Here is a 27,807-nt window from a genome sequence, read left to right as displayed (position 1 = left end):
AAAATGCAAGCTCAGTCATTCCAACTCAGAGAAATGTGGCTGTCTCCTGTGTTTGATGTGGCTGGAACTACATCAAACAACAGTGAGAAAGAAGACTTCTGAAGGATTGAGTCTAACTGGCCCTTAGTATCTCTGAAGAAGGACAGGAAAAAGGAAAGCCTCCCCCGGTCATTACTGCGATTGCCCACAACCTTTCAATTTGCTGTACAAATTCTTATCTTGGCCAGTTACATGAAGCCAAATTAAAGCAGGAAACACTTGATCTGAACAATTATTTGTCAGTCTCCAGAAAGGGCTTATACAAAAGAATTGAAGAAACAAGTAAGTAAAACTTTAGTTGTTATTAAAAGATCACCAAAGGATGCCTGGGTGGCTCAGTGGTTGAGTGTCTGCCTTTGGCTCAGGGCATGATCCCGGGGTCCTGGGATCAAATTTCGCATTGGGCTCCTCACAGGGAGCCTGCTTCTCCCTCTGCCTGTGTCTCTGCCTCTCTCTCTCTCTCTGTGTCTCTCATGAATAAATAAATAAAATCTTTTTAAAAAATCACCAAAAAACCAGGTGTGATAGAATCCTGAAGATTTCTTGATCATACTTGGCAGACCTTCTTCTCAAGTCTCAGAGGAACAGTTGGTTTTGTGTAAAAGGTTTAAAAACGACTTAGGTCAAAAAAAAAAAAAAAAAACACGACTTAGGTCAGAGACAACAGCAATGTAGAGAGCGTTGTGCAAACACCACATACCATTCTGAATCAAACAGACACAGCTAGGAGAGGAAAGATCTACAAACTAACCTCCTATGGAATCATGACTTTTTCTAGCAGACTATGAAAAGTTCTGTCCTCTTCGTTTTAAGATAGATGCCAGAAAAGGAGGCAGGAGACTTATGGAAACCATACTGATGTTAATCATAATAACAACAGCTAATGGTGACCAAGTTTCTGTAAAGTCAGCATTATTTCTTCCTTCAGTGTTTGGGAGAATTCACCAGTGAAGTCATCTGGGCCTGGGATTTTCTTTGTGGGAGGTTTTTCATTTTGAATACAATTTCCTTAAGAAATAGAGGGGTTAGAAATGTTCTCTCTCTTTTTTTTTGTCAGATTTATTATAATGTGTGTTTTTCAAGGAGTTTGTTCACATCATCTGAGTCCTTGAATTTATTGGCAGATGCATTGACCATCATATTCCCTTGTCATTTAATGTCTGTAGGACCTCTAATAGTGCCTCCTTTTCACTCCTAACACGGTTATTTGTGTGTTCTCTTTTTTCTTGATCAGTATTGTTAAAGGTTTATAAATTTTATCAACTATTTCCACAAACTGATTTTGGCTTTGTTGACATTCTTCATTTTTCTATTTCACAGAGCATGTAGAAGTCATGTGATCTGACACGTTTTCATAGGATTCACTCTGGCTGCTATTTGGAGAATACACTGGAAGAAGCAAGGACAGAAGCCCAGAAGCCAGTTAGGAAGTTAGTGCAGTGGTCCAGACAGGTGGCTTGCATCAGGGTGGTAACGGGGGAGATCGTGAGCATTAGTCATATCGGGACACCTCCTGAAGAAGAAACAACAGGATTGAATGGATGTACCATGTGAGAGGAGAAGGGTTGCAGATGACCCCAAGGATTTGGGACCAAGCAAATGGATGAATTTGGTAGCCATTAACTTAGATGGAGAATACCTTGTTGCTGTTATAATTAACGAATGTTCTATTCACTAATAGCATATGAAGGAAAAATAATCAATAGACTAATACTAATTTATACAAAGTATTAGTGACTAAGTTTTTTCTTCTATCTCTCAACAAGCATTTGTGTGTGTGATGCGCTAGGCTTTACGCAGGTATGCAGAATCTAAAGAGGTAGTGACTTGACCCATGAGATCTAAAGAGACAGAATGAAACCTGAATGGAGACTTGTTGGCATGAGAGTAAGACTGCTTTTGGGGAGATTTGCTGTGAGGCAAGGAATCCTGCTCTAATTTTCCAGAACTAATTAAGTAACCACTCTTTTACTAGCTGTGTGGTCTTGTGCACATTCTGGATGGTAGTTTTCTAATTAATCTATCAAGGATAACGGATATTCAGTAATTATTAATTTCTTCCCTCTCTAATACTTCTGTAAACCTCCCCAAGTATAAAATTGAGGGCTAGTCCTGCCTGGTCTGTCTTTGAAGGAAATAATGATGAAAACATTCCTTTGGCTTCCTAGATACTCTATGTGGATTTGATACTTTCCGAGAAGTCTCTTCTGAGATGGGGACTCAATTTCTGTCCACCAAGTTGGATCCCAGTCTGGGTCCTGCCCTGAGCCAAAGGCAGAGGCTCAACTGCTGAGCCACCCAGGCACCCCTCTTTCCTCCACTTAAACAGTATTATGCGTCTACTGTGCATCTGTTGCTGTTTTAGGTCCTGGACATTCTGTAGTGAACAATGTAAAACCTCTGTCCTCACGGAGCTTGTTTTCTCCTAGAGGAACAGACAACAGATAACGTCCATTTTTAAATGCCAGAAAGGTTGGGCAGTTATAAACGCTAAGTGATAAGTGTCTATCACATAATATTCCTATTGCCTGATTACTTATCTGCCTCTTCCACAAGAACAGGGCAGAAATGAAGCTTGTTCCTACCTCAGGGCCTTTGCACTTACTGGCCTCTCAGCCAGAACACTTGTTCCCACACTTCACATAGCTCTTTCAGTCACTTTGTCAAAACCTCTGCTAAAATGGAGCTTCCACAAACCAGCCTTCTCCGACCAGTCTACCTAAAGGCACCTTCCAGCCCAGGTCACTAGGCCCCTTCCTCAGCCTTGTCCTTATGACCCTTTGCCCTGCTCGACATGACAGCCTATATGTATTTGCTTACTGTCTATCTCCCCAGGGGAAAGTCTGCTCCGAGGGGCGCAGGCCCTTTCCCATCTGACTTCTTGGGTTCCCAGCACCTAGAGTAATGCCTGACCCTAAGCAGAGGGCAATTTGCTGGGGGGCTGAACACAGGCCTGCCATGCCTGGCCCTGTGCTAGCAGAGTACCAATAAATGCTCCGGGGAGCACATGCATCCATGTGCACTCGTGTGCACAACGCACAAAATGATGACCCATGGGGGATGGTTGCAGCACCCCCAGTGTGATCACATGAGAAAGATGAGAGGTCACAGGTGGGGTGTGGACGGTGGGCCGGAGGTGCAAGAGCAGAGCGTGGGGAGGCGTCTGCCCTCACCCCCTCGGGAAGGGGGACAGTGTGAGGGGAAGGCACAGCCTTCTTGCTTGCTCTGCCCCCCATGCCAGGGCTCAGGAGGGAAAGGGGGTGACGGAGGACACCCAGAGTGTGCGAGGACTATGGAGAGAAGACAGTGGGGTCTCAGACACATCGAATGCCTGCAGGCCAAGAGGAGTGGAGCTCAGGGGACAACAGTTGCTCCGGATCTTGACCTCCCCTCGTTCAAACCTGATGTCGACTCATATTCAGAACTATGCTTCACCTGCTTTTCCTGTCCTGCTCTCGTCCCGCACATGGGCTCAGGGTCCCCTAAGAGGCTCTGGGGGCACAAGACCCAGGCTGGTAGAGCTCTCCAAAGACTCTGGAGAAAGGACTACCGTTCATTTCTTGGTCACTTACAAAATAACACAAAGTTGTTTGTACACATTTTTCAAAGCACAGGGAACAGAATTCTTTCAGATCAATCCACCAGCCAGGAACCCCGACGTTACCATGTGGGTGTGATTCCTCCAAGTCGTTTTCGACCATGGGGAGCGTACTGCATATATCATTTTCAATCCTGCTCTGCTCATTTAAGATCCTCCCGAGCTCTTCTCACACCACTGTAAATTCTTAGAAATCGTCATCATACTTGCTGCACAGGGGCCCGGCATGTGTGGACTCCCCCTGTTGTTGGACGATGACACCCCTGAGGTTCTGAGTGGTCTCAGGTTCCGTGCTGACCGGGCTGAGGGCCTGGGTGGAAGGGCAGACCTGGGTGCCAGCAGCGCCACCCTCCCAGCTGGGAGTCCTGGCAACCACAGAAAAGGCCCAGATGGTGAGGGCACAGGGAAATGGAGAAGCCGGCTGGGGTCTCACCACACAGAGCCTCCAGATGCACTAGTTGGTCTTGATCTGTATTTGAAGACTCCACTTGGATCCAGCAGTGAACCAGGTACCAAGAATGGTATAAAAAGTGCCATATGGGGCAGCCCAGGTGGCTCAGGGGTTTAGCGCCTGCCTTCGGCCCAGGGCCTGATCCTGGAGTCCTGGGATCGAGTCCCACTTTGGGCTCCCTGCATGGAGCCTGCTTCTCCCTCTGCCTGTGTCTCTGCCTCTCTCTCTCTCTCATAAATAAATAAAATCCTTTTTTTAAAAAAGTGCCATATGCTTGGGACACCTGGGTGGCTCAGTCAGTTAAGCATCTGCCTTCAGCTCTGGTTCTGATGTCAAGGTCCTGGGATCGACCCCCTCATCGGGCTCCCCGCTCAGCAGGGAGTCCGTTTTTCCCTCTCTCACTCCCCCTGCTTGTGTTCGCTCTCACTCATGCTGTGTCTCCCTCATAAATAAATAAATAAATAAATAAATAAATAAATAAATAAATAAAGTGCCATATGCAGACGAAGCAAGAAGGTGGGAAGCGGAAGCCACAACATGGTCATAACCTGATGAATGCCAGTAGGAGCTGCACAAGTTTAACTTTTTTAGTAGCTTGATGCTTTGGAAGTATTCATTGCACTTATGAGAACCAGTTTGGATTTTGTGTGCCTTGGGGGCACTTGGGAGCCACACCAGGAGAGCCACGTGCAGCTATCCTCAGGGTGCAATGGTGACTCCAGGCGGCCCTATGGTTTTCTTTAGCCTTCATCGCTTGCTTACTGGCAGATACTGGTAATATCTCAAGCACCGTTTACACTGTTTTGTTGTACAGGGTTTTTGTCGTTTTGCTTTGTATTAGAAGGTTGTGTGTTTGTTAAGTCTGCAGCCGTTTTTGTATAGTCTGTGAACTAAGAATGATTTTTCCATCTTTGAAGGACAGCAAAAAAAAAGAAAAAAAAAGATACACGTATATCAAATCGTCATGTTGTATACTTTAAATATTTTAGCATTTTATCTGTCAATTGTACCTCAATAAAGCTGGAAAAAATAAATAACATTTTTGGCAAATACAAAAAAAAATAAAAAATAAAAATAGGAAGAACATGAGATGGAACCATGTGTGTCCCACAAAGCCTAAAATATTTCCTATCTGGCTCTTTACAGAAAAAGTTTCCTGACCCTTAAGTGAGGGAATAAATAAACTGCAAATCCCAGAGCGTTTGCACAAGATTTTTTTTCCCTTGCTAGGTAAATAGCCCAATGTAGGTGTCCCTAGTTGACAGGAGGCTTCTCTCCACATAGCGATTCAGGAAGCCAGCCTCTGAAGCCTTAGTGTACTCGGCATCCAATGGAATCCTGGAGAAAGGTACACTGGAAAATGCACATCTGCTTCTTAAAACCCCAGCCCAGAAGTGATACATACTGGCTCCTGTGTGTGTGTGTGTGTGTGTGTGTGTGTAAATACCAATTTTTTATTTACTTATTTATTTAATTGAGGTATAGTGGACACACCATATTACATTAGTTTCAGGTGTACATCATAGTGACTTGAGAGCTCTCCATTATGCTGTGCTCACCACAAGTGTAGCTCCATCTGTCACCATCACAATGCTATTATAATACCATTGACGTATTCCCTACGCTGTACTTTTCAACCCAATGACTTATTGCTTCTATCTGGGTGCCACCCCCCTGAACACTTTCCCTTCTACGCTGCATGTCAGAGAACAAGCGTCCCCTTATAAAAGGGCCGAACATATGTTTGGTGGACAGAGAGATTTCTCTGTCAAGGTTCAGGTACATATATACATAGACTTTGTAAATTTTTAAAGTACGCATTAATAAGTTCAATGGACATTCCATTCTTTTACCTACAAGCAGTATTACTGCAAGGAGTTTTTCGGAAACACATTACTATTGTGAAATTATAATAATTCAATAATTCCCATTATTGAAATTATGGGAAAGTTAGACAAATGTGAACTTGTGCCCATGCTGAAAGAAATCACAGAGAGAGAAGATGCCTCAACAATTTCCGTGATCTTCCCCACTGCTCCAAATAAGGTCACATCCACTGTTCTCCCAAATGAGAGTCTCCTACACTTTCAAAACTCGAAATTAAGACAGTAGAAAATGAAAAAGAAATACCCAAAATTGTTTGATGTAAGTCTAATATCACTGCAGCTCTGTACGATTCTTCTCTTACACAAACCACAATTCTCCAAAGCGTTTCACTAATGTTTAGGTAAAACCCTGGTGCCCTGCTCGCTCAGTATCTTCTAGACTAAACAAGGTATGTTGTTCCAAAAGCAGATGATAGTTGCAAAAACCTACGCTCTCCAACAGCTATAGATCATGATACCTTCATCCCTGTAGTGCAAACCCTCTTCCCCTATGTGTAATTATGACTTAAACAGCCCGTCATTATAGGAGGGGAATGTAACAGGAAAGTCCTTCTCTCTGCTGCAGTAGGGAGCTTGAAAATCTATCCAGTGTGTTCTCAATGTAAGGAAGTAATTCAGATTTCATGTAAGTGCAGAAGGTATGTTAGAAACGTTCAGGTTGAAAATATCAGGTACATCTGCACATGCTCTCAGGTGATTACATTTTATGGTGAAGATACACGGGTAGTAAAGCAGCCTGGGAAACCATTCCTACCCTGACTACTGCACAGTGACGGTCAATTTTCTTGTGGGATTTGAAACCCTCAGAGAGGCAGCAGTCTCTACGGGTAATGAGAGAGGGAGAGAAAAAGAATCAGACCACAAGGAGAGTAGAGTAGAACAGGGGGCAGTATATGAGAGAAGCTTAAGTCTGAGGGTCTGCCTTCTAGAACCATTGCTGGGTCTGCTTCTAGAGCTGCTTATATGTCTTCAGAGGGCTGACAATATTCTACAGAGAAGAATGGAAAATGGACAATGAATAATGGACATGAATAATGTTAATAATGTTTTGCAAATGCAAGGTTTTTCTTTTTATATTAGTGTACAGCTCTTCCTCAATTTACAATGGGGTTTGGTCCTAATAAACTCCTCCTAAGTTGAAAATATCACTAAGTTGTTAAGTCAAAAATGCATTTAATACAACGAGCCTACCAAACACAGCTTAAGCCTAGCCTACCTTAAACGTGCTCAAAACACTGACATTAGCCTACAACTGGGCAAAATCATCTAACACAAAGCGTATTTTGTAACAAAGTGTTGAATATCTTATGTAATTATTGAATACTCAAAGTGAAAGAATGGCTTTATGGACATTGGTTGTTTTCTCTCATGATTCCTGGCCACTGGGAGCCTCAGCTGGCTGTGCTGCCCAGCATCACAGGGTGCTGTCATCCTACATCTCACTAGCCCAGGAAAAAATCAAAATTCAAAATTTGAAGTATAGTTCCTACTGAATACTTACGGCTTTCGCACTATCATAAATCAAAATATCCTAAGTAGAGCCATTGTATGTTGGAGACCATCTGAATTAATTTGAATCCTGTTGTGACATTTCCCTACTATTCTTATAATTGCTGTGATATTATTCATTTTTATTCAGCTAGCTTTTTAATTGGTAAAAATATTTTTCTTTTTTCCCTTTTAAAATTCTTTTTTATAAATATTTTTAAATTTTATTTAAATTCAATTAATTAACGTAATGTATTATTAGTTTCAGAGATAGAGGCCAGTGACTCATCAGTCTTCTTTGGTGACTCTCAGTTTATTTCCTATGATTAGGAGTTCTTATGGTTTGTCTCCTTCTCTGATTTCATCTTGTTTTATTTTTTCCTCTCTTCCCCTATGATCTTCTGTTTTGTTTCTTAAATTCCACATATGGGGATCCCTGGGTGGCGCAGCAGTTTAGCGCCTGCCTTTGGCCCAGGGCGCCATCCTGGAGACCCGGGATCGAATCCCACGTCGGGCTCCCGGTGCATGGAGCCTGCTTCTCCCTCTGCCTGTGTCTCTGCCTCTCTCTCTCTCTCTCTCTCTCTCTCTCTGTGTGACTATCATAAATAAATAAAAATTAAAAAAAATAAAATCTTTAAACTCAAGAGAAGAGAGAACTTAAAAAAAAATTCCACATATGAGTGAGATCATAAGATAATTGTATTTCACTGATTGACTTTATTTCACTTAGCGTAATATCCTCTAGTGCCATCCATGTCATTGCAAATGGCAAGATTTCATTTTTTGATGGCTGAGTAGTATTCCATTGTGTATATATATATATGTGGATAAATACCCAGTAGTGCAATTGCTAGGCCGTAGGGTATTTTCAACTTTTTGAGAAACCTCCATACTACTTTCCAGAGAGGCTGCACCAGCTTGCATTTCCACAAAAAGTATATGAGGGCTGTCCTTTTTCCGTATCTTCATCAACATCTGTCGTTTCCTGACTTGTTAATTTTATCAATATGTAAACTCTTTAAAAGAGAGTGATTTTTTAAATTCTATAATTGTGAAGCCAGTACATTGTCATGGAAAAAATCAAAACTTGACAATAGGTTATAAAGAGGAGAGCAAAACTCTATAGACCCATCCACTACCCTGCCGCCCCTCATTTCCATTCCCGAGTCAGTAAGTGCTATCCGTTTCCTGGGAAGCCTTCAGAAATGTCATCTGTGTACTGATGTTCATTTTAACCTGACTTCCTCTAAATAAAACTGTAGTTTGGTCAGTCCTAGGATAGACCTTCGCTATGCATTTAGCCAATAGGGCATAATCTGAAAGCACCAATTCTTCCAAAACAGCATCCCTCACCATATAGGCCTTAGGCAAAATTGTGATGCAAATCAGTTGTCTTGAAACTCTTCATTCCTCTGTCCTCTCCAAATGTCCCATCACTCCTCAGGACAGCCTTTTGTGACCTTTTGCTGCCCGTTACCATCCCTCACTCAGAGGCTCTCCTGCCCAAATAATGACCCACAGTCAAAAAACCCTATACCGCATCAAGTCTTTCAATGAGATACACAAATTAATACTGGATTGTGAATGGAATAGTTTTCTTTTATAGGTTACCTCTTCTAAAGGATGTCTTCATTTTAGAAAAAAAAAGAGTAAACATAATTGACTCAGAAGAATAAATCTGTAATAGTGGGATTTACCTTTGAGAGTCAATAAATACTTGTTGCATGGCTTCTAGGTGCCAGGCACAGAGCTATGAGGCAGAAACATTTAGATTGGAAGAAACCAATGTCTGCTATGAATAAGAGTCCTGGGCCTGTTCCAAAAAGGCATAGCATGACTAAAGTGGTTACTGAGGATCAGGGAAGAGAGGAGACAATCCAAAATAATAGTAACAGCCTCTCCATGAGTTGAAACTCATGGCTTCCCTTTTGTTTTTAGTTCCTATCTTGTGGAAAATTTTGCTGTTTTCACTCTGTCACAGAGCAGATGGAACCATGATTTATGATTCACAGTTTATGAGGCTAATTCAACATTATACCACACTTCATGCTCTATCATGTTTCCCACATTTGCAATACTTTTTCTTCTGGGACAGTTGTCACAAAAAAAGAACCCTGGGATGTTGGGATGGAAGAGTGTGGAAGGGTGGAAGCATTACAAAGTAGAGGAACTGGTGATATTGCAGGGGGCATTCATGCCTCCAACACATACTTACTGAGTCCCTTAATATGCCAGGCACTGCTCCAGAGATTAAGGTTTTATGAAGTCAGAGAGGTTTTTGCTCTGTGAAGGAGAAAAAAAAATGAACAAGTCAATACGTAAACAAATAACAAGGTCATTTCATAGATGTGCTTTGAAGAAAATAAAATCAAGTGATGTTATTAAGAGTGACTAGAGATGGGCATTGTTAAACTGGGTGGTCAAGGAGTGCCCCCTCCCAAAGGAGATGCCATTGAAGGGAATATTAAATGATAAGAAGGACGTAGTTTCTCAAAAATCACAGGGAAGTGTGTTCCAGGAGGAGGGAACAGAGAGTACAAAGGTCATAGCCTGGGGAGAAGTTTGGAGTGTACAAGATACAGAATCAAGGCCAATGTGGTTTTATATTCACACCCATCCTTAACATCCCTCCTGCCCCTGTTTTCCACCCAGCCATCCATGCTAATGCCACTGGGACCATCGGACAGGATGTTGGCTTTATGATGTATGATGCATCAAATAAAATACTTCCTGGCTCTAATTCAGAAGCCTTAGTGTGGCTCGGATGAAATTCTGTTTCTGACTTCACATTACAGTTCACAAGAGGTCAACTAGCAGAGTGATTCCAATAGAATGCTAGCCTTGCAGCCTGGGGTTGAAAATCCAAACATGAATAGCAAAAGATCTTCAGTGGGTGGTAGTGTTTTTCCTACAATTAAACTTGTTTGTAGAGAAAAGTCAAAATTGTTTCCTAGGTAAATCTGATGAAATCGTCACAGCAAAGGCACAGTATATTCATGGCAACAAACTTTGTCAACTTTTATTCCAGGGTCTGTATGAAGAAATAAACTATTTGGGTCATAGTGAATGATCCACATCAATACCATAAGTGACATTTTTTAAAAAGTCTTTGAAAACTGCATCTTTCTCAAAGCTTACTTGGCAGCCATCTGACACAAATATCTGGCACAAGGGCACCTGGGTGGCTCAGTTGGTTAAGTGTCCTAGTCTTGATTGTGGCTCAGGTCATGATCTCAGGGTTGTGAGGTCGAGCCCCACATCAGGCTCCACACTCAGTAAGGAGTCTGCTTGTCCCTCTTCCTCCAACACTGCTCCCTCTCTAAAATAAATAAATAAAATATTTAAAAATATATCTTGCACAAAGTTTGCAAGAACAAACTTGCCCTCGTGAATCTCAAACTATTTTCCTAACTTTTATAATCACACAACCTGCCAAGGTTTTAGAGAGTAAATGGTCAAGAGAAAAACTGACTAGCTATCTAGTTCACACGCAGGATAGTGAACTGGGGTTAGCCTCCTCTACTGGTCTGTATTACATGCATTGCAATTACCCACCGAATTCTAAGCTGCACAAGAAAGGACCCCAGTAAAGGCACAGTACATTCATGACAACGCACAAGGAACGTTCATCCTAGCCTCTGTGTGATGTAAGGAACCATCTGGGTCTTAGGATGTCCTCGTAACTATGTATCCCCAGCACATAGCACAGCAAATGGCATGAGTAAACACTTGTTGAATAGTTGCTCCGTTCTTAATATTCGGCCACACTGCTTGGCCACACTACTACCCAACACACTTGCTACCTTGAATGAAAACTGCACATCAAACCCCAATGCTGCTTCTTTTGCATCCCTTGCCACACCAAGGTCGGATGTCCTTCAAACACATGTTTGCCATTCCTGAGACTTGCATGACTCTCTGATTGCAAAAAGAAGTGGGTTTTCTGCCAAAATCCAATTTACATTTTTTGGGAATCTGCTAACTGCCCCACACACACCCTTTCTCTTTTACAAAGAAACACTCGATTTAAAAGAGCCCCATGACTAATTCAGAGAAACACTTGGAATCATGAATAGTCTCTATCAGCAACCCTAATGGACTTGAAATCAGTTTTCAAGCTCTTCCTACATCTTTTTTTTTAAGATTTTATTTATTTATTCATGACAGACACACAGAGAGAGGCAGAGACACAGGCAGAGGGAGAAGCAGGCTCCATGCAGGGAGCCCGACGTGGGACTGGATCCCTGGTCTCCAGGATCACACCCTAGGCTGAAGGCGGCGCTAAACTGCTGGGCCACCGAGGCTGCCCATCTTCCTACATCTTTATCCCCTTTCCCTTGCTTCCCACAGCCTCCAAGACTCTTCTCAATACATATCAGTCAAGAGCATCTATTTGATGATCATGTTTGTTCTTCTAGTGACTGAGCCAAATGAAGGTCAGCAGAACCCACAATCTTTTGTTGCAGCCACTTCCCCTCCTACCCTGTTGCACAGCAGATCCAGGAGAGCCCTGCCCTGCCAGCAAAGTCACCCAGAGGTGGGATGTGAACCACAACTGTCACCTGCTCCTTCCAGCTGAGAGAGACTGAGAGCAACGTCTTCTGTAGCTTAGCTTGACAAAGAACTTGAGTTCAGCTCCAAAATCCAGGGGCTAAGGCACCCTGTGGGATACAGAGAATGAAAGGAGCACATTTGATACATCTTATGATCTGTAAAATAGCACATCTGGGTGTTTATTTAAGCAGTAACCAAAAGGGAAAATTGTAAGACACGTTAGGGCCTTGGAAAACATGACTCTCACTATACAGATTCTTAATCGAGAAAAGTGACAGTAAGTGGGATTGAGAAATGTTTTCAGGTTTAACAGTAAACATCTGCTGGGTTCTTGGAATCTTAGTTCGTCCTTGGTTTTTAAGTGTAGAAAACACGGATCATTAAACAAAAAATTCCTGCCTCTCAAATGTAACTACAGCTAATATCTTTATTTTTCAGAAAATGCAATAATTCTGAATCTAGCCTAGAAAAAAATCTGCATGTGCCCCAATAGATCTTCATGTGAATGAAAATACTGCTGATGGGAGTTTTATAAACATGTGTGGGCACATGGAGTGCCCAGGAAGACCACCAAGGAAAGTTCCTACTGTACAGGGCCCCCAGGTCCCAGAGAATTAAGGAAAAGCAAACTCTGGGGCTGTCGATCAGGGCCCAAGGCCCAGACACTTGAGCAATCCTGCTCATTTCCTGAACCTGAACTATTCTGTATTTGCAGTCTTCCTCTAGGTCTCTAGCAAGCTAGTTATAAAACTGAATTATCAAGGTAATTCTTCAGCTCTAAGGTTGGTTGAATGAGCTGTCACTTTGGGAGATATTGTGATGTCTGCTTTACCTTGGAAAGAACTCTCAGTCTTGGCCAAGCTTGGTAGGAGGGGCATGGTGCTTTCCAGAGACATCTAGCATGGCTGGAACCCTATGGAACCAGCAGTCCCATCACAGAGAAGAGGCTTAGAGCTGGAGCACGGCTGAGTGGAAGCATTAGCCGTGTAGAGACTACGGGAAAGAGGGAAAGCAGAGGGAAGGAGCATAGCTTTTCCTGGCACAAGATGGGTGGGTTTCAATAGTCCAAGAAGTGGGTGGGGTCACAATTCCTAGTGACAGGTTGGGTTCTATATGTGACAGTGGCTGCCGTGACCTGCGCAGAAAAGTTACTTGAATGGAAAATTATTCTAAATTACTTTGCTTCTCATAAAATTTATTCAGAGCAGGAAGGCCACTTGCACCAAAGGTAAGTACTGATGTTTTCCACATCTTTAATTCCTACCAATTCAACTGGGACTTCTGTGATTCCCTACTGGCTGACCAGTGTGACATTCAGCAGAGGCTCAGTCAAACCCATACCTGGAAAGTTGGAACCAGCTCTGAAATGTGTTAGAATATTCATATCCAATAGCAATTAACGGGGGATAAGTTGAGAGTAAGAAAGAGGAGTTCTCCAAACATGGACCATTATCTTCATGTCCCTTAGATATTGTTATTAAACTAAGAAGAACTGAGCCCAAGAAAATAACCCACCATTTTCCCTGGGTGCTTGATTGTTATATCCACAAATGGGGGATTCTTTAAGTATCGAGAGGGTGCGAAGTACCCGTGTGTGTGCGCATTCGTGTATGTGTGTGTGCTGTAGAACTGGGCCGGAGACCAGGGATCAGGTCACATATGCAGAGGATAAAGACCAAAATTTGCCACTGACTCAAGCAGATTGGAGAGGTAAGAAGGTCAATGCAGTTTGTACTGGAAATGTGGGCAGAAGCGGTTAGAGATCCAGAATATTTCCTTCCAGCTTATTCCAAATTTAGTGATAGCAACAAGTATAGGATCTCTCTTCATATAACAAGATAAATAAAATGTTAAACACTGGCAGGCCAGGGGAGATGAACAGAATGCCCTATTTCATGGTGCTGCACTTTGTGTGAGAAGCCACTAGAATGGAAGCTAGACTGGACCGGGGGCTGAATGATGAGAGGCAGCAGGACAGTGGAAGGTCATGCTGTGTGCGGAAAGGAATGAGCATAAGGAAAAGAGACACTGAGGAGAACACCGAATGATATCTTTGATTCCAGACTTTTCCAGAAACCCCAGGCCTATTGGTAGGTCTGGTGTATCCCTACAGGACATCAATCGATGGGTCTGGGATCTGTGGCATAGGCTTCCATAAATCAGAGTATGATGGCTAAAAAAAAAAAAAAAAAACCTACCAACAATGAACACACCCATACACACACATAGCACAGGACCTCACCATCTCCAGCATTTTACCGTCACCAAAACAATACCAGATTGGGCAATCTTTGACATGCTTTTCTTTTCCAAAGGTGTCCTGACAATTTAGGCCATTTTAAAGCAACTACCTGCAATTGACTGTAACTTGCTAAACAATACAGAGGTAATCATGGCCTCAGCTCCAGGAAGGGAAATGATCGGTGTCAGGGAGAGTCACTGCCACCACCTGGGTGCCTCCCCCAGAAGGAGACCTGCATCGAAAGGAAGAAGGCTGTATCCCCCTCTAACTTAAGAGTTCAGATTTAGAATAAAGGCCATGCTTTCTTCTGGAAAGGAGAATTCTGATGTCCTGATCCATCCTGCAGAACAAGCATGTCCCTTCCTTTCTTTTCAAAAGTCAGATGGGCTTAGAGGGTCGAATGCTAAGTGAAATAAGAGAAATAAGTCAGAGAAAGACAAATACCATATGATGTCATTTCTATGTGGAATTTAGGAGAATATAAAAAACAAACAAAAAAGAACAAAAAAAAATGAACAAAGGAAAAAAGAGATCAACAAACAAACAAAAATAGACTCTTAAAATACAGAGAACAAACTGATGATTGCCAGAGGGGAGGTAAATGGGAAGATGGGTGAAATAAAGGGGATTAAGAGCACACTTATGAGGAGCACAGAGCAATGTATAGAATTGTTAAATCATTATATCGTATGCCTGAAACTAATACAACACTGTATGTTGATTATACTTCAATAATAATAATAATTAATAGTTTTAAAAAGAAAAAAAAAAAGAATTAGAAGACCAAAGGTTGTTGGGTCTCCACCAGTTCCATTTGGGATTATAAAAGTTCAGGCACCACGTCCTGGCATTCCTGGGAAATCTACTCAGCCTATCTTCATAATTCCATGCCAACCTACCCCCAGTTCTGGAGAGAGACAGCAACCCCCACCCCCCCCCACCCCAGAGGCTGTACATTGACTGAGACGCTGAGACAGGCATCTGCTTTCGCTGTTCCTACTGCCACAGGAATAGGCTGGATTGGACGTCTCAAGAGATGCTTTCCGTGCCTGTGATGCCAGAGGTCACTGGACTAAAACACTGGACTTGGCTTTCTGGTTAGACACTTGGCCAGTTAGTCACTGCCTTGACGCCTCAGCCCATACCCAAGCCCCAGATGCAATCAGCATTGACCAGGGAGGGCCCCGAGTCACCAGGGCCCTGGTGACTACTTAATATTTTATTATGTAGAATAAAGCATGTAACACACTCTCACTACTGGGGGAGGAGGTGCTCCCCAGAAAATCAGTGCAGAAGGGCATTCTGATAGAACTGCTTTTTAATCATTCATTCAACAGAGTTTTCTCAGACACTGTGCTGGGCCACAGAGATGAAGTGAACCTGACCGATGGTCCGTGCCTTCACCTAGCTTACCATGTAAGCACAGGTTTGAGACTCTATATAATCCGACTTCAAATCCAATTGCTTATCTCTGCACAGCCTCTTTGGGTATAAAATGAGGACAGTGTAACCATCTCAGAGGGTCATCATGAGGCTTAAATGAGATAATCCACATGAAGTATTTGGCCAGCTGCCTCGCTTGGAGTCAGTGGTGGTTATCATTAAAATTATTATGCCGTGGGGGCCTGAACTGGCCAGCCTCCAGGTCACAGGAGGTACCCTGGGAACCGAACACTGGACACAAGAATACCCTTATCTATGTATGAAGGGCCTGGCGCAGATAACCAGGCCCAGCATCTCTAAAGACCTGGTTCCAGGCGGCACAGCCCTAGAGCTCTCAGTTGAGGCTCAGCAGCCACAACACAGAGCCAGGAAGAAGCGAGCCACCAGCCCTGCTGGCAGGCCCTGGCTCCAGGCAGCGGTAAAGGTTCCCAGAGGCCTTTTGTCCATTGTCCCTTGAACAGAACATAAACATCTCCACGGCTGCCATTCAGTGGACATCCTGTTTACATGCTGAGTGGGGATCTTGGTTGCTTTCCCTCTTTGCTTTTTAAAAGCTGTAATTATGTTTACCCAAGTCCAGCAGTAGGTGCCAGGAGGGCTGTGAGTTGACTCCGCTGGCGAACACTGCAGACGGCTGGCAGCAGCCCCACTGACCCCTGCATCCAGGCAGAGAGCCAGCTCCATGCGCACCGACACTCCCTACAAGGACAGTCGCTCTGGCCAAGCTGTTTTCTTTCCTCGTGCACTGGGACACTCTGGATAATAATGGCCTGCAAGTGCCAAGCTACGTCAACCCCATGAACTTTCTGGATAACTGAAGTATGAAGGGAGGAGCACGGTGAGAAGCTCCGTGGAAGGCTGCCTGCGTACCGGGCCATTTCACGTAGATTGTTTCAGATAACCCTGTACAATCCCGAGTTAGGTGTCGTTACCTACTTTTATAGATAAAGGGACTAAAAAGCACAGATTAATTCATTTGTATGAAATGACTCACTAGTAAGTGTTAGCAGCTCTATAGGCCATTTTCTTTCTAGTCCAGGAGGAAATAAAACCTGAATTTCAGTAATCCTTAGGCTTTCCTGGAAATCCAGATGAGTGGTTCTGACCCAGCAGGTCCTGGGCTTTTTAATTTTCCTTCCCACTCTAACTGGGGTAACATATTGTCCCACTTTGATCGGATGGGTTCTAAAGAAGGCAGGGAGCCCCTTCTAGCTCGCAGCGCTCGCTGCTTGCAGGGCACCCTTCCCGCTCTGAACTGCGATGCGCTCCGGACAAAATAGAAGAAATGACTGCTGTGGATTTCAGAAAGCAAACTGCAGGAGGCAGGTTGTGGAGGGAGAGTTTGACATTTGGAGAAGTGATCGGCATGGGAGTTAGCTTCTTGGCTTTTGTTCGGTTAGTTTGGCTAATGAAACAGAACCTGGAGAGGAGGCTGGGGGAAAGGAAGAGAAAGGCCTCAGAAAGGGAGAACCTGAGTTGTGGGGTTAAGCCAATGTTAACTCGGATAGAACCCTGTTCCTCTAACTCCTCTTACGGGGTTTGAAGCAATCTCTAGGATGGCCTCTAGCGAGCCCTGCTTCCTGGTACCCACTCCTTGTGTGATCCCTTCTCCTTGACTGTGGGCTGGATTCAGTGACTCCCTTCTTGATATAGAATAGAGAAGTGATGGATGTTATTTCCAAGATTAGATTATGAGAATACCATGGCTTCTGTCTTGGCATCTCTCTCTTTCTCCATCTCTGTCATCCCTCACTCTGGGGGAAATAAGCCAACATGCCCTCTGGAGCCCATAAGTCAAGGAACTGAAGTCTCTGGCCATTGAAGCCTGCCAACAGCTGGGGGCATAAGCTTAAAGTGGATCCTGTCCCAGCTGAGGCTTGAGTCCGCTTCACCTCTGGCCAGTGCTGTGATTGTCACTTTCCAAGAGATGGGAGGTCAGAGGCACCCAGATAAGCCTCACTTTGCAGATTCTGAACCCACAAGTGCTATGAGATAATAAATATTTATTGTTTTTTTAGAAGATTTTATTTATTTTTTCATGAGAGACACACAGAGAAAGGCAGATATACAGGCAGAGGGAGAAGCAGGCTCCATGCAGGGAACCAGACGTGGGACTCAATCCTGGGACTCCAGGATCACACCCTGGGCAGAAGGCAGGAGCTCAACTGCTGAGCCACCCAGGCATCCCATGAATATTTATTGTTTTAAGCTGCTGAGTTTGGGGGTGATTGGTACCCAGCAAAAGATAGCTAGTATACAGCGTAAGCATGGATTCTAAAGAGAGAGAGGAGATGGTACAGAAGAGCACAGTGCACAGTTCACCAAGGCAGCCTCCTGCTACTGTGAACAAATCCTTGTGGACCCCTGGGCCACTGACAGTAACCTCATGTCACAGCTCTAGAAATCTATAAAGAAAACATTAAAAAGTTCGGCTTCATTCGGAGATATTTCCCAAGGGAGGAGCATTCACAATGTGGTTGCAAGCTGCCATAACTCAGATGGATCTGGCCCCGGAAAAGATGAGACTTTGATGGTCCAGTGAGGAAGAGGTGGATAGAGGCTGGGACAAAGCAAGACTGGGTGTGCTGTGGCCTTCATCCTCAAGAAGGAGGAACCAGGAGGTAATGATACGTAGCGTAATGTGATCAAGGACAGGTAAGGAGAACTCGGGCTGGATAACAGGTGGCGTCCACATGTAGGCATATCTAGACCAGTGACTGAAGCAGTGTCACTGTGACTCTGCAAGTCATATCAGTGGGAGATCTTCTCTCCCCTATGGCTGATAGTGAGAGGACATATAGTCTGCTAGAGGGTAGGAGGCTGCCAAAAGCTTGTCCAAATGTCAACCTGGGGTCATAAGCAAGAAAAGAAACCATGGAAGAACATGAACTCTACAGACTGGGTCAAAGATGGGCTGTAATGAAGCCTATAGTTGGTAGGGGCACCAGAAGCTCAGCTGTCAACCCAGGCATACCAGGTAAGTGTTGTGGCAACAGGCAGATTTGAGGCCCCATAGCACTATGGGCTGGAAGGAGGCTCTGAGTGTGCTCCTTGCCATGGTAGGCTGAATAGCGGACCCCAAATATGTCTACATCCTAATCCCTGGGACTTGGGATTGTGACGTCGTTACGTAGCAAAAAGGACATCTCCCAAGATGGGGAGAAAAAGCCTGCAGCATCCAGATGGGCCCAATGCAATCACAAGGGTAAGAGGGAGGCAGGGAGACTCAAGTCCGTTGGACAAGGCAATGTGATGACAGAGCAGGGTTTGGAGTGAGGAACTTTGAGAGTGGAGAAGGGGTCACCAGCCAAGGAGCATAGACAGCCGCAAGCAGCTAAAAAAGGTAAGAAAACCCATTCTCTTCTCTCCTCAGAAGATCCAGAAGGAGCCAGCCCTGCCAACGCCTTCACTTTAGCCCAGGGAAAATGATTTGGGGGCTCTGGCTTCCAGAGCTACAGCACAATAGTAAATCTGTGTTGCTTTAAGCCACTAAATGTAAAGCCATTTGTTACAGCAGCCACAGGAAACCAGGGCAGAGACCACCAGAAAATGGTCAGAGGACAGCAAGGAGTAAAGAGGGTGGGTTCCTAGAGCCAAACAGCCCTGCAAGAAATAACAGCAGCAAACCAGCAGGAATTCACGCCCTAGGGAGCCACACTTGGATTATCTCCATAGTTGAAGCTGAAGACCATCCCTGCCTGTCTCCCTGGTCATTATCTTGTCAACATCCAGAGCATTTCCCAGAGAAGCTTCTCCAGTTGGCCTTTTAGTAAAGGCTGTGAATCAGGGAAGAGAGAAGTGAGACGTACCAAATGGAACGCGCAGCATCGATGCCAACTGCTCCTTGGGGCTCCTACTTGTCACAGAAGTTGTACTAGGGACGATTTCAGATCAAGACCAAGCACTTCCTTCTCTGCTGAATCGCTTTTCTGCGACTTATAGGTCAAAGACACACAAGTACATCAATGTGTATAGAAAGTGGGATTCACTGAGGCTCACTTTATGATACAAATAAATGTATAAATCCCTGTTACAGATTTGACTACGTAAAAAAATCCCAAACTTCTTTAGATCAAAAAATACACCAAATTCAAAAGTTAGGCAACAGATTTAAAAGCATCTACGGATTTAAAAGCTGATACATCTCATACAACATACATTTACAGCTAATCCATTTGCTAAAATGTTTGTAACTAATATATTTTATGTAATATAAAAAAGAGAGCTCTTCCAAATTATTGTGAAAAACAATTAAACCTTATCGATAAATATACAGCCCATGACCAGATAATTCTTTAAAAGTAAAAACCCCAGGGGTGCCTGGGTGGCTCAGTTGGTTAAGCGTCTGCTTTCAACTCAGGTCATGATCTCAGGGTCCTGGGATGGAGCCCCACATCCTGCTCCCTGCTCAGCAGGGGGTCTGCTTCTCCCTCTCCCTGTGCTGCTCCCCCTGCTCCCGGCTCATGTTCGTTCTCAAATAAAAAAATTAAGTCTCTTAAAAAATAAATAATAAATAATAATAAAAGTAAAAATCCCAACTGGAAAAGAGAGACAATATGTCATCCTTCTAGATTGCAAAGGATATGCTGGTAAGTTGAAGCAGGAAAGTACATTTTTAAACCGTCGGGTGCAGGGAATCCGCCTCTGCTTGTGTTGTGACATACTGTCTCGTCAGTGTGTGCAAGACACATCTCTTATTTTATTGTCTCAATGTTTCCCTCCGTATTTGTCTGCCCCACACTCATAACCTCCCATTTGTGGAGACATCGACTCTGACATGTGCAAATCCGTGCTCTTGGATAGGTATTAGTTTCCTGTAGCTGTCGTAACAAATTCTCTCTCCAACATGGTAGCTTAAAACAATAATAGTTTTATTCTGATGTCTGCCTGTCTTCACATGGCCGTCTTTACTTCTCTGTTTGTCTCTACTCTGTATGTCTCTTATTAAGATCACTTGTCATTGGCTTCAAAGCCCGCTCAGATAATCTGGGGTGAGCTCATCTTAATATATCTTAATATCTTTACTTAATCACATCTGCTAAGACTTTTTTTCAAAAAAAAAAAATTCACAAATTTCAGGATGTGGACCTATCTTGTGGGAGGCCACCATTCAACCCACTACAGTATCCTTAAAAAAAAAAAGCTATGGAGAGACGTGTGTGTGTGTGTATAATTTTTCATAAGTAATATCTTTCTATATATCTTATTCTGTATCCTATAATTTTCACTGAACACTTTTGGTCTATCCATAATGTTCTTATGTACCTAGGTCATATTCCAGAGTACACATCCCCATGTTTTCCTTACTCAATCTCCTCGTTATAGATACCTAAGTTCTCACCCCCTGTCTGCTACCACACACAAGGCAGCAATGGACAGCATTGCTCATATCGATATGTTGCAAGTGATTCTCTGGAGTATATTCCTGGGAATAAGTTGGCTGGTTCCTCCGATTTCCTAAGTATTGCCAGACTGTGGCTGTACCAGTTTGCTCTCACGTGCACGAGGGTTCCTTTTTTACCATATTCTTCCCAATATTGGAGTCATTCAATTTTATTTTTGCTCTTCTCGTGTCTTTGAAGTGCTATCTCACTGTTGCCTTTGTTACAACATCTCCGATGACTAGTGAGACAGAACTTTTCTTACGTGTCTTACATTTTCCAGTATCTATGACTTTACCCAGAACAGAGAGGCACCTGAGCACACTGTCACGTCCTTGAAATATTGGTGTTGTTCGTTTTTGTTCTAGATTAATATAGATGCGCCTTTCTTATCTTCTCTCTGTTCTCCTTATTTAGACAGGAACTAACTTTTCTAGTTTATTTCCACACCCGTAGTTCCCAGGCCAAATATTTGTCTTTGGTTCTTAGCCCACACTCACTGTTCTATTCTGTGGAGAAAGGCAGCGAGCAGGAAGCCTGAAAACTGCCTGAGTTCCTTGCCAGCTAAATTCTCATTAGCCGTTGAGAGGCACCTGCCCCTGATCAGCAGCTGGAAAAAAGGGCCAGAGCCAACCTGTTTCTCTCTGATAGCACCCCGACTGCAGCAGCAGTGGCAGCCCCGTGGTTCCAGGAGCGTCGGTGACTCTGCGGTTGCAGCAGCACTGGCCATGTTGGTCCAACATAGGCCACAGCAAGTGTGGGCTCACCGCCTCCAGCCCAGGTGTGGGAGCAACTCCCTGAACTCTCAGGAGAACCATCCTTTCCCTTTTGCTTCTCCAGATCTTTCAGTATCTTTGTAAATTGCCTCACTGCCTCAAATACCTCTCAACTTGAACAATCTAAAATGATTTGTTTTCCTGACTGGGCACTGACTAAGACACTTTCTCTACTCTTAGCATCCTCCTGGAATGATTCTTTATCCTCCACCACCATTTTTTAAAGATTATTTATTTATTTATGAGAGAGAGAGAGAGAGAGAGAGAGAGGCAGAGGGAGAAGTGGGCTCCATGCAGGGAGCCCGACATGGGACTCGATCGATCCCAGGACCCCAGGATCACACCCTGGGCTGAAGGCAGGCGCCAAACCACTGAGCCACCCAGGGATCCCCTCCACCACCCTTTTGAAGCATGTCTTTGGGAGGCAAACATTCCCAAATTTTGTATGTATATCTTTGTTTCACCTCTTGCATCTCAGTGATAGTTCATCAGGGTATAAAATCCCAGGAGTATCATCCTGTACTTTGAGTGTGTTACCCCACTGTCTTCTTGCATCCAGTGTTGCTGTTGAGAAGTGTGACAACAGCTTAGTCTTGTTCTTTTTGAGGTCATCTGCTCTGTCAAGAATCATCTAGAATTTTTAAAAAATTATCTAGAAATTTTTCTTTGTCTTCTAGGTTCTTAAAAATCTTTATAATATGGCTGGTGTTGATTTTTTAATCTCAACTGTAGGATTCTCTAAAAGCCCTTTTGATCCAAAGCTTTTTATGTATATTTTATACAAATAATCATAATTCTTGAAATATTTCTTCACCTACTTTCCATTCTAGGATCCCTATTATATTGGCACTTCTCTTTTTATATTCCATATCTCTTAACTTTTCTTTTATCTATTCATGCTCTGTATTATATCTCTCTGATACCTAAGGGCTTAGTCTTCCAACCCATTCATTACTTTATTCAAGGTTTCCATTCTGCTGTTCAATCCATCTACTGGGATTTTCAGTTCATCATCTATTTCCTTCCTCTTACCTAATATCTCTGGTTGGATCTTCTTTATCCTGTTCATTTCTGTTTGGTTTTTTTTTTTAAGATTTTATTTATTTATTTGAGATTGACAGCACACAAGTGAGAGAGAGAGAGAGAGCACAAGCAGGGAGGGGTCAGAGGAAGAGGGAGAAGCAGACTCCCCACTGAGCAGGGAACCTGACGAGAGGCTCCATCCCAGGATCTTGAGATCATGGGCTGAGCTGAAGGTAGATGCTTAATCAACTGAGCCACCCAGGCACCCCTCTGTTTCTACTTCTGATATTTTTTCCTTTGAGGATATATATTATATTTATTTTATATTCTTGTGCTCTCTGAGCTATTAACTCCAACTTCCTTTATTATAGATTGTTTAGTTTATTGTCTTTTACAGCAATTAAACTCCTCTAATCTATTTTCCTCAATAAGTTCATCATATTAATTGGTTAGCAATGTGGCACCAGATGGAAGGGCTAACCAAAGTCTCCCAGGCCTTCACATTGACACTTTCCTGAGAGTTTAGAAAGGTGTCTGGAGGAATGAGATCACTTCTTCTTGACCATTTCAAACTCCACTACCACTACCACACACAGCTATCCACACTCCCAGTCAGGTAGCTCTGTTCTCCAAGCACCTCCTTCTCCTTCCATCTACAATGCTTAGAGAGCAGCATCCCTCACTGGAAATCATCTAGTCCACCAGGGACAGCGGGAGGAAGGAAGAGAAAATCCTTGGGAACTAGACCTTCCACCCACCCTTGGTATTAGTAGCTGGGTTCTAGCTCTCCCATAGTTTCACACTAAGGAAAAGTGATCATCACTTTATTCTTGTCTCACAGTGTCTTTAGGGCAGGCAGTGACCAAACTCCCTATTTATCTCCCTTTCAATTTTCCCAAAATACTACTTTCATTATGTCACTTTCACACTCAAACATCTTCAATGGCTCTTCATTATCCATTGGATTAAAAAAAAAAAAATTCCAGCATACAAAGCCTCCTCTATTCTTCTTTTTTCTCAATACTTTCTTCTGGCATCTTTGTAATAACTTTGCTGTCCTATCTTTAATCTTACATATCCATCACAGCATAGTTTCTTATCCATAGCAGAGACATAAAAATATACCCCTTAATTAATTGTGCCAACTGGTAAGCTAATGGTACTAAAGAAGTGGAAAAATAATTGTCCTTGGTTTAGAAAAAGAAAAATCCCTCTTGTTGGGTACAGAGAGGTCACAATCTACCATCACTAAGACATGTGTTAAACATTTTCACAATGTTGGAAAAAGGTTTGCAAAAGAGTGAGCCAAACTCACTTATCTGACCTCTCTTCTGATCGTTTCATGTTTTCAAGATGTCTTCGTAGTTTGCAGCTATGGAATAGGGTTATAGAAATTAACTTCATGATGTTGATCTCATTAGCAGCATTTTAACAAACAGGAGCTAACCTGTAAGGAAAGCAAAGGCACCAAAATATGATGTAGCCTGCCCAAGTGCTCTGATCTAATAGCTTAGGTTATTGGCCCCAGGACCAATGCGACAGTTTGCAGTTACAATTCCTTCCCCTCAATCGTAAAAATGTGTCAGTTCAGTGGGAAGTAAAATGGGTGTTTCAATAAAGACTGCAAGATAAACTCATGCATCACAAACAAAATACGTGCCTGATTCCAATAGGAAAAATAATTTTTTAAAAATGTCCAGCAGTTGGATGAGATTTCTTTTGATGGTTCCACCATTTATCTTTGGAAGCCAGTCATTTCTATGTCAGCTTGCCCAAGTAGCTTAGGGAACATAAGAGTTGCCAATAAGGACTCTGACTTTTTAAAGGTCTCTTTGTGGCTGCATGACTAATGGTGCCTATGTGTACTTAGCAGGAAATACCAAGCTAACAAGGAAGACCACGAATCCACAAAATTTTAATTCTAGTCTTGGTAGAAGTTAACCTCCACATTCATGTTTTTGTGTTATGAATTTTCATGACGACTTTAAAGTTTGCCATGGTATTTATGGTAATTTCATTACAAACCACATCTTCATCTTTTAATTTCTTTCCTATTTATAATTATATGACTGTAATTAAAAGGTATTACCAGTACACGCTATCCTAGCTAAAAGCTAGGTCTGCCAGACTTATAATATTTAAGACATTTCTCTGGCTTCGTTTCTTTTCTCCATTTTGGAAGAAGCGTGGGGGAGGAAAGGGAGGCAGTGGAGACTTCGGTCATTATAACCTCAAATCCTTTCATCAACTTCTCTTTGTTCCTTAAAAAAATTAAAATTTTTCCAAACAGCACCCCCCACACACACACCAAATGAAATGTTTTGATGTAATAGTTTCCATTTCAGCTTCTCACCACATCTGAAGTGACACTCATTCAGACTCACTAAGAACATGCAAAGGACTCCAAGGTTTGTTAAGACTTGGATTGAATTCTGTCTTCCAGTGGTGGTGCCAACAGCCTCTGTCCCCATTGTTCAGAGTCCCAGAGGCTGAACACCATGGCTGAGATACCTCTAACCTTTCTCATTTAGCACATAGTAGGTACTTGTGGGAAAGACTTCCTCATTCCAATGAGGTATCACTCACAAGTCCAAGAAAACTATTTAGAGGCAAAGGAAACTGAGCATCTGAGGCTAAGCGTCAGCTGAAAAAAAAAGAGGGTGGAGAGCTAGCTGATAATTAACCATACTTTTAATATCTTCAAAGAAGGCTGAAGCTGATGTGCACAACTGCTGTCTTCAAGGGGTTCACAAACCAGCTGGAGCGAGGATGCACATCTGCTGGTTTTTTGCTAATCTACTATCCATCTTTCCATGAGAGAAGTGACACTCTCCCAACCCTGATCGGACTGTCAATTGCTGCATGACATTTACTTTAGGCCAAATGCATTGAACCAGGTCAATAAAATCATTTTGGGTGAAAGAGTGCCAAAACAATCTGTCACTGTCTTGCTCGTTAGTGCTATAAATGTGGCCTCGTATTGAGCACTGACTCCTCCCTCCTCTCGTGAAAAGCTTTTTGGGATACTTTGGGATCTTTTCCTCCCTAATACAACTTCACTAAAGCAATCTTGATTCACTAGAAGGTTGAATCTCAAAAAAGTAAGAGTCCAAATCTTGATTGCCTCTCTCCTGAAAGGATGCTGGGTACCTCTTTGTCCAACCTGCCCTCTTTGTCAAGCCACAAGGAAAAGTCCTTCCTCCTGAAGCACTTCCTCCCTGGAGCAAGGGGTAACCACCGCCTTAGATTTACAGTGATTCCTCACAAAACTAACAGAATCTGCTCCAGAATGACTTGTCATCTGCATTTCGATCAGTGACTTACAACCTTAGCTCCATATTGGTATCACTTGGCTTGTTCTTGGGACCTCCTAATGCCCCGGCCACACTCGACCAATTAAGTCAGAATGTCAGGAGGTGAGACCTAGGTCTCGGAGTTTGTGCAAGCTCTGAAGATAATCCCAGCATGCAGCCATATTAGACACAAGGAAGCCACTAGTGACTTTGACATAGCCAGATTCTCTCTCTTTTAATTTTAACCTATAGTCCCCACTGTACAATAAGGGTATTAATATGTCATCATATGTACTGCATATATTTGTCCCAGCTTGATGATTGTCTTTATGATTTTGCCAGAGACCCAGATACACACACATATGTATGTATATACATATGTGTACATGTGTGCATATGCATATATACCTGTGTGTGTATATTCTATATTTTCCTTTAATAGTTTCAGGGAATGAGCAGAATTGTAAGTTGACAGGGCTAATAGTAGCAGGTGGACTTACTGACCCAGTGGACATGATGGTGTCTCTTAAATGGATATGTTCATCCCCAGAAGTTCTGGTTTATTAGCTTAGTGTTAACTTTGTGCCAGGTACTATACTAGGTTCTAGGGACTCAGCAGTGACTAAGGACATAGCTGATCCCTTATTGGTAGAGCCTAGTGGAGGATGGTAGACAGTAATCAATCACATGGATAAATGTTACACACCACGACCTGTGTTCTGGAGGAAAGGAATGTGAACCCTAAGAGGATGCAACAAGGCACTTAAGAGCTTGGGGTCATCCCTGGCCTGAGAATTATTCCAGGGTCATCCCTTACTCACATGGATTCCTTAATAAGAATGTTCACTTCCTCAGTGCAAAGCAGTTTAGGGTCCGTTATATGAAGGGAGGCTTTTTTCTGGAAGAACTCTAGGCTCTAAGATGGACTTCTAGAACACCATGTTTTCAGCACAGTGCTTGCCATGTGAATTATTTTGGAACATTCCTAATCACCAATAAGCCTTAGATACGCACACATTCCACGTTGGTCCCTAAGGAACTCATCTGCGGTTTGGTCAACCACAGAGCCATCCATTTTATAAATGGTCTACAAAGCCAAGGACTAGAATCTCTCCAGCCTGACAATCTTCTCTTTGTTCCCCAGAACTCCAGGAATTCTAAGAATTCCTGGACTTTTTTTAAAAAGCTATATACACTAGAGAGAATTGGTGATATTTAAAGAAACTTGTCAAACTTAAGTGTACCCTGAAAGTCAGATCTTCTCCAGTTTAACATTACTGATCACTGCTGGGGACCAGCCATGCTCTATGTGCAGAGAACATCTATAGATCTGAAGCTTTTCAGGATTTATATTGCTCCTTCCTATAGGAAAATGGGGAACACATTTTTACTTTTTAATCCCTACTCCTACCCACCCTGGAACCCACAAAGGGACCAACATCCTATAGCATTCAGTAATACATGTTGAATAAATGGGAACCATTAGGGTACCTGGGTTCCCAGACATGCTCTAACGGGGTTTAGATCAGGATGAGGTTGCTACTGGGCCCAGGGCCTTGGGATTCTTTGGTGGTGCGGTGGCAGTGGCAATTACGTACGCAGCCACTCGTTTTACCCCACAGGAATTTTTAGG

General features: G+C 43.1%; 1 long non-coding RNA gene across 3 annotated transcripts; it reads right to left on the bottom strand.

Annotated features, from left to right (window-relative positions):
• Positions 1-400: 400 nt before the first annotated feature.
• On the bottom strand, positions 401-27,807 carry LOC112677814 (uncharacterized). Of its 3 annotated transcripts, none has more exons than XR_003147207.3 (5): positions 27,666-27,807; positions 24,197-24,328; positions 12,025-12,123; positions 9,678-9,745; positions 401-1,552 (listed from the first exon to the last, which is right to left on the bottom strand). It is a non-coding gene; the product is annotated as an uncharacterized LOC112677814 (long non-coding RNA). The 3 variants fall into 3 exon arrangements; XR_003147206.3 differs by lacking the exon at positions 27,666-27,807 and adding an exon at positions 27,189-27,287; XR_003147205.3 differs by lacking the exon at positions 27,666-27,807 and adding an exon at positions 26,996-27,168 and having other exon boundaries at positions 402-1,552.

The sequence above is a fragment of the Canis lupus genome, chromosome 10 (assembly GCF_003254725.2).
Source record: "Canis lupus dingo isolate Sandy chromosome 10, ASM325472v2, whole genome shotgun sequence".
In the NCBI taxonomy this organism is placed as follows: Eukaryota; Metazoa; Chordata; class Mammalia; order Carnivora; family Canidae; genus Canis; species Canis lupus.
The sequence above is the reverse complement of the archived record's forward strand: the minus strand, read 5'-3'. Positions and strand labels throughout refer to the sequence as shown.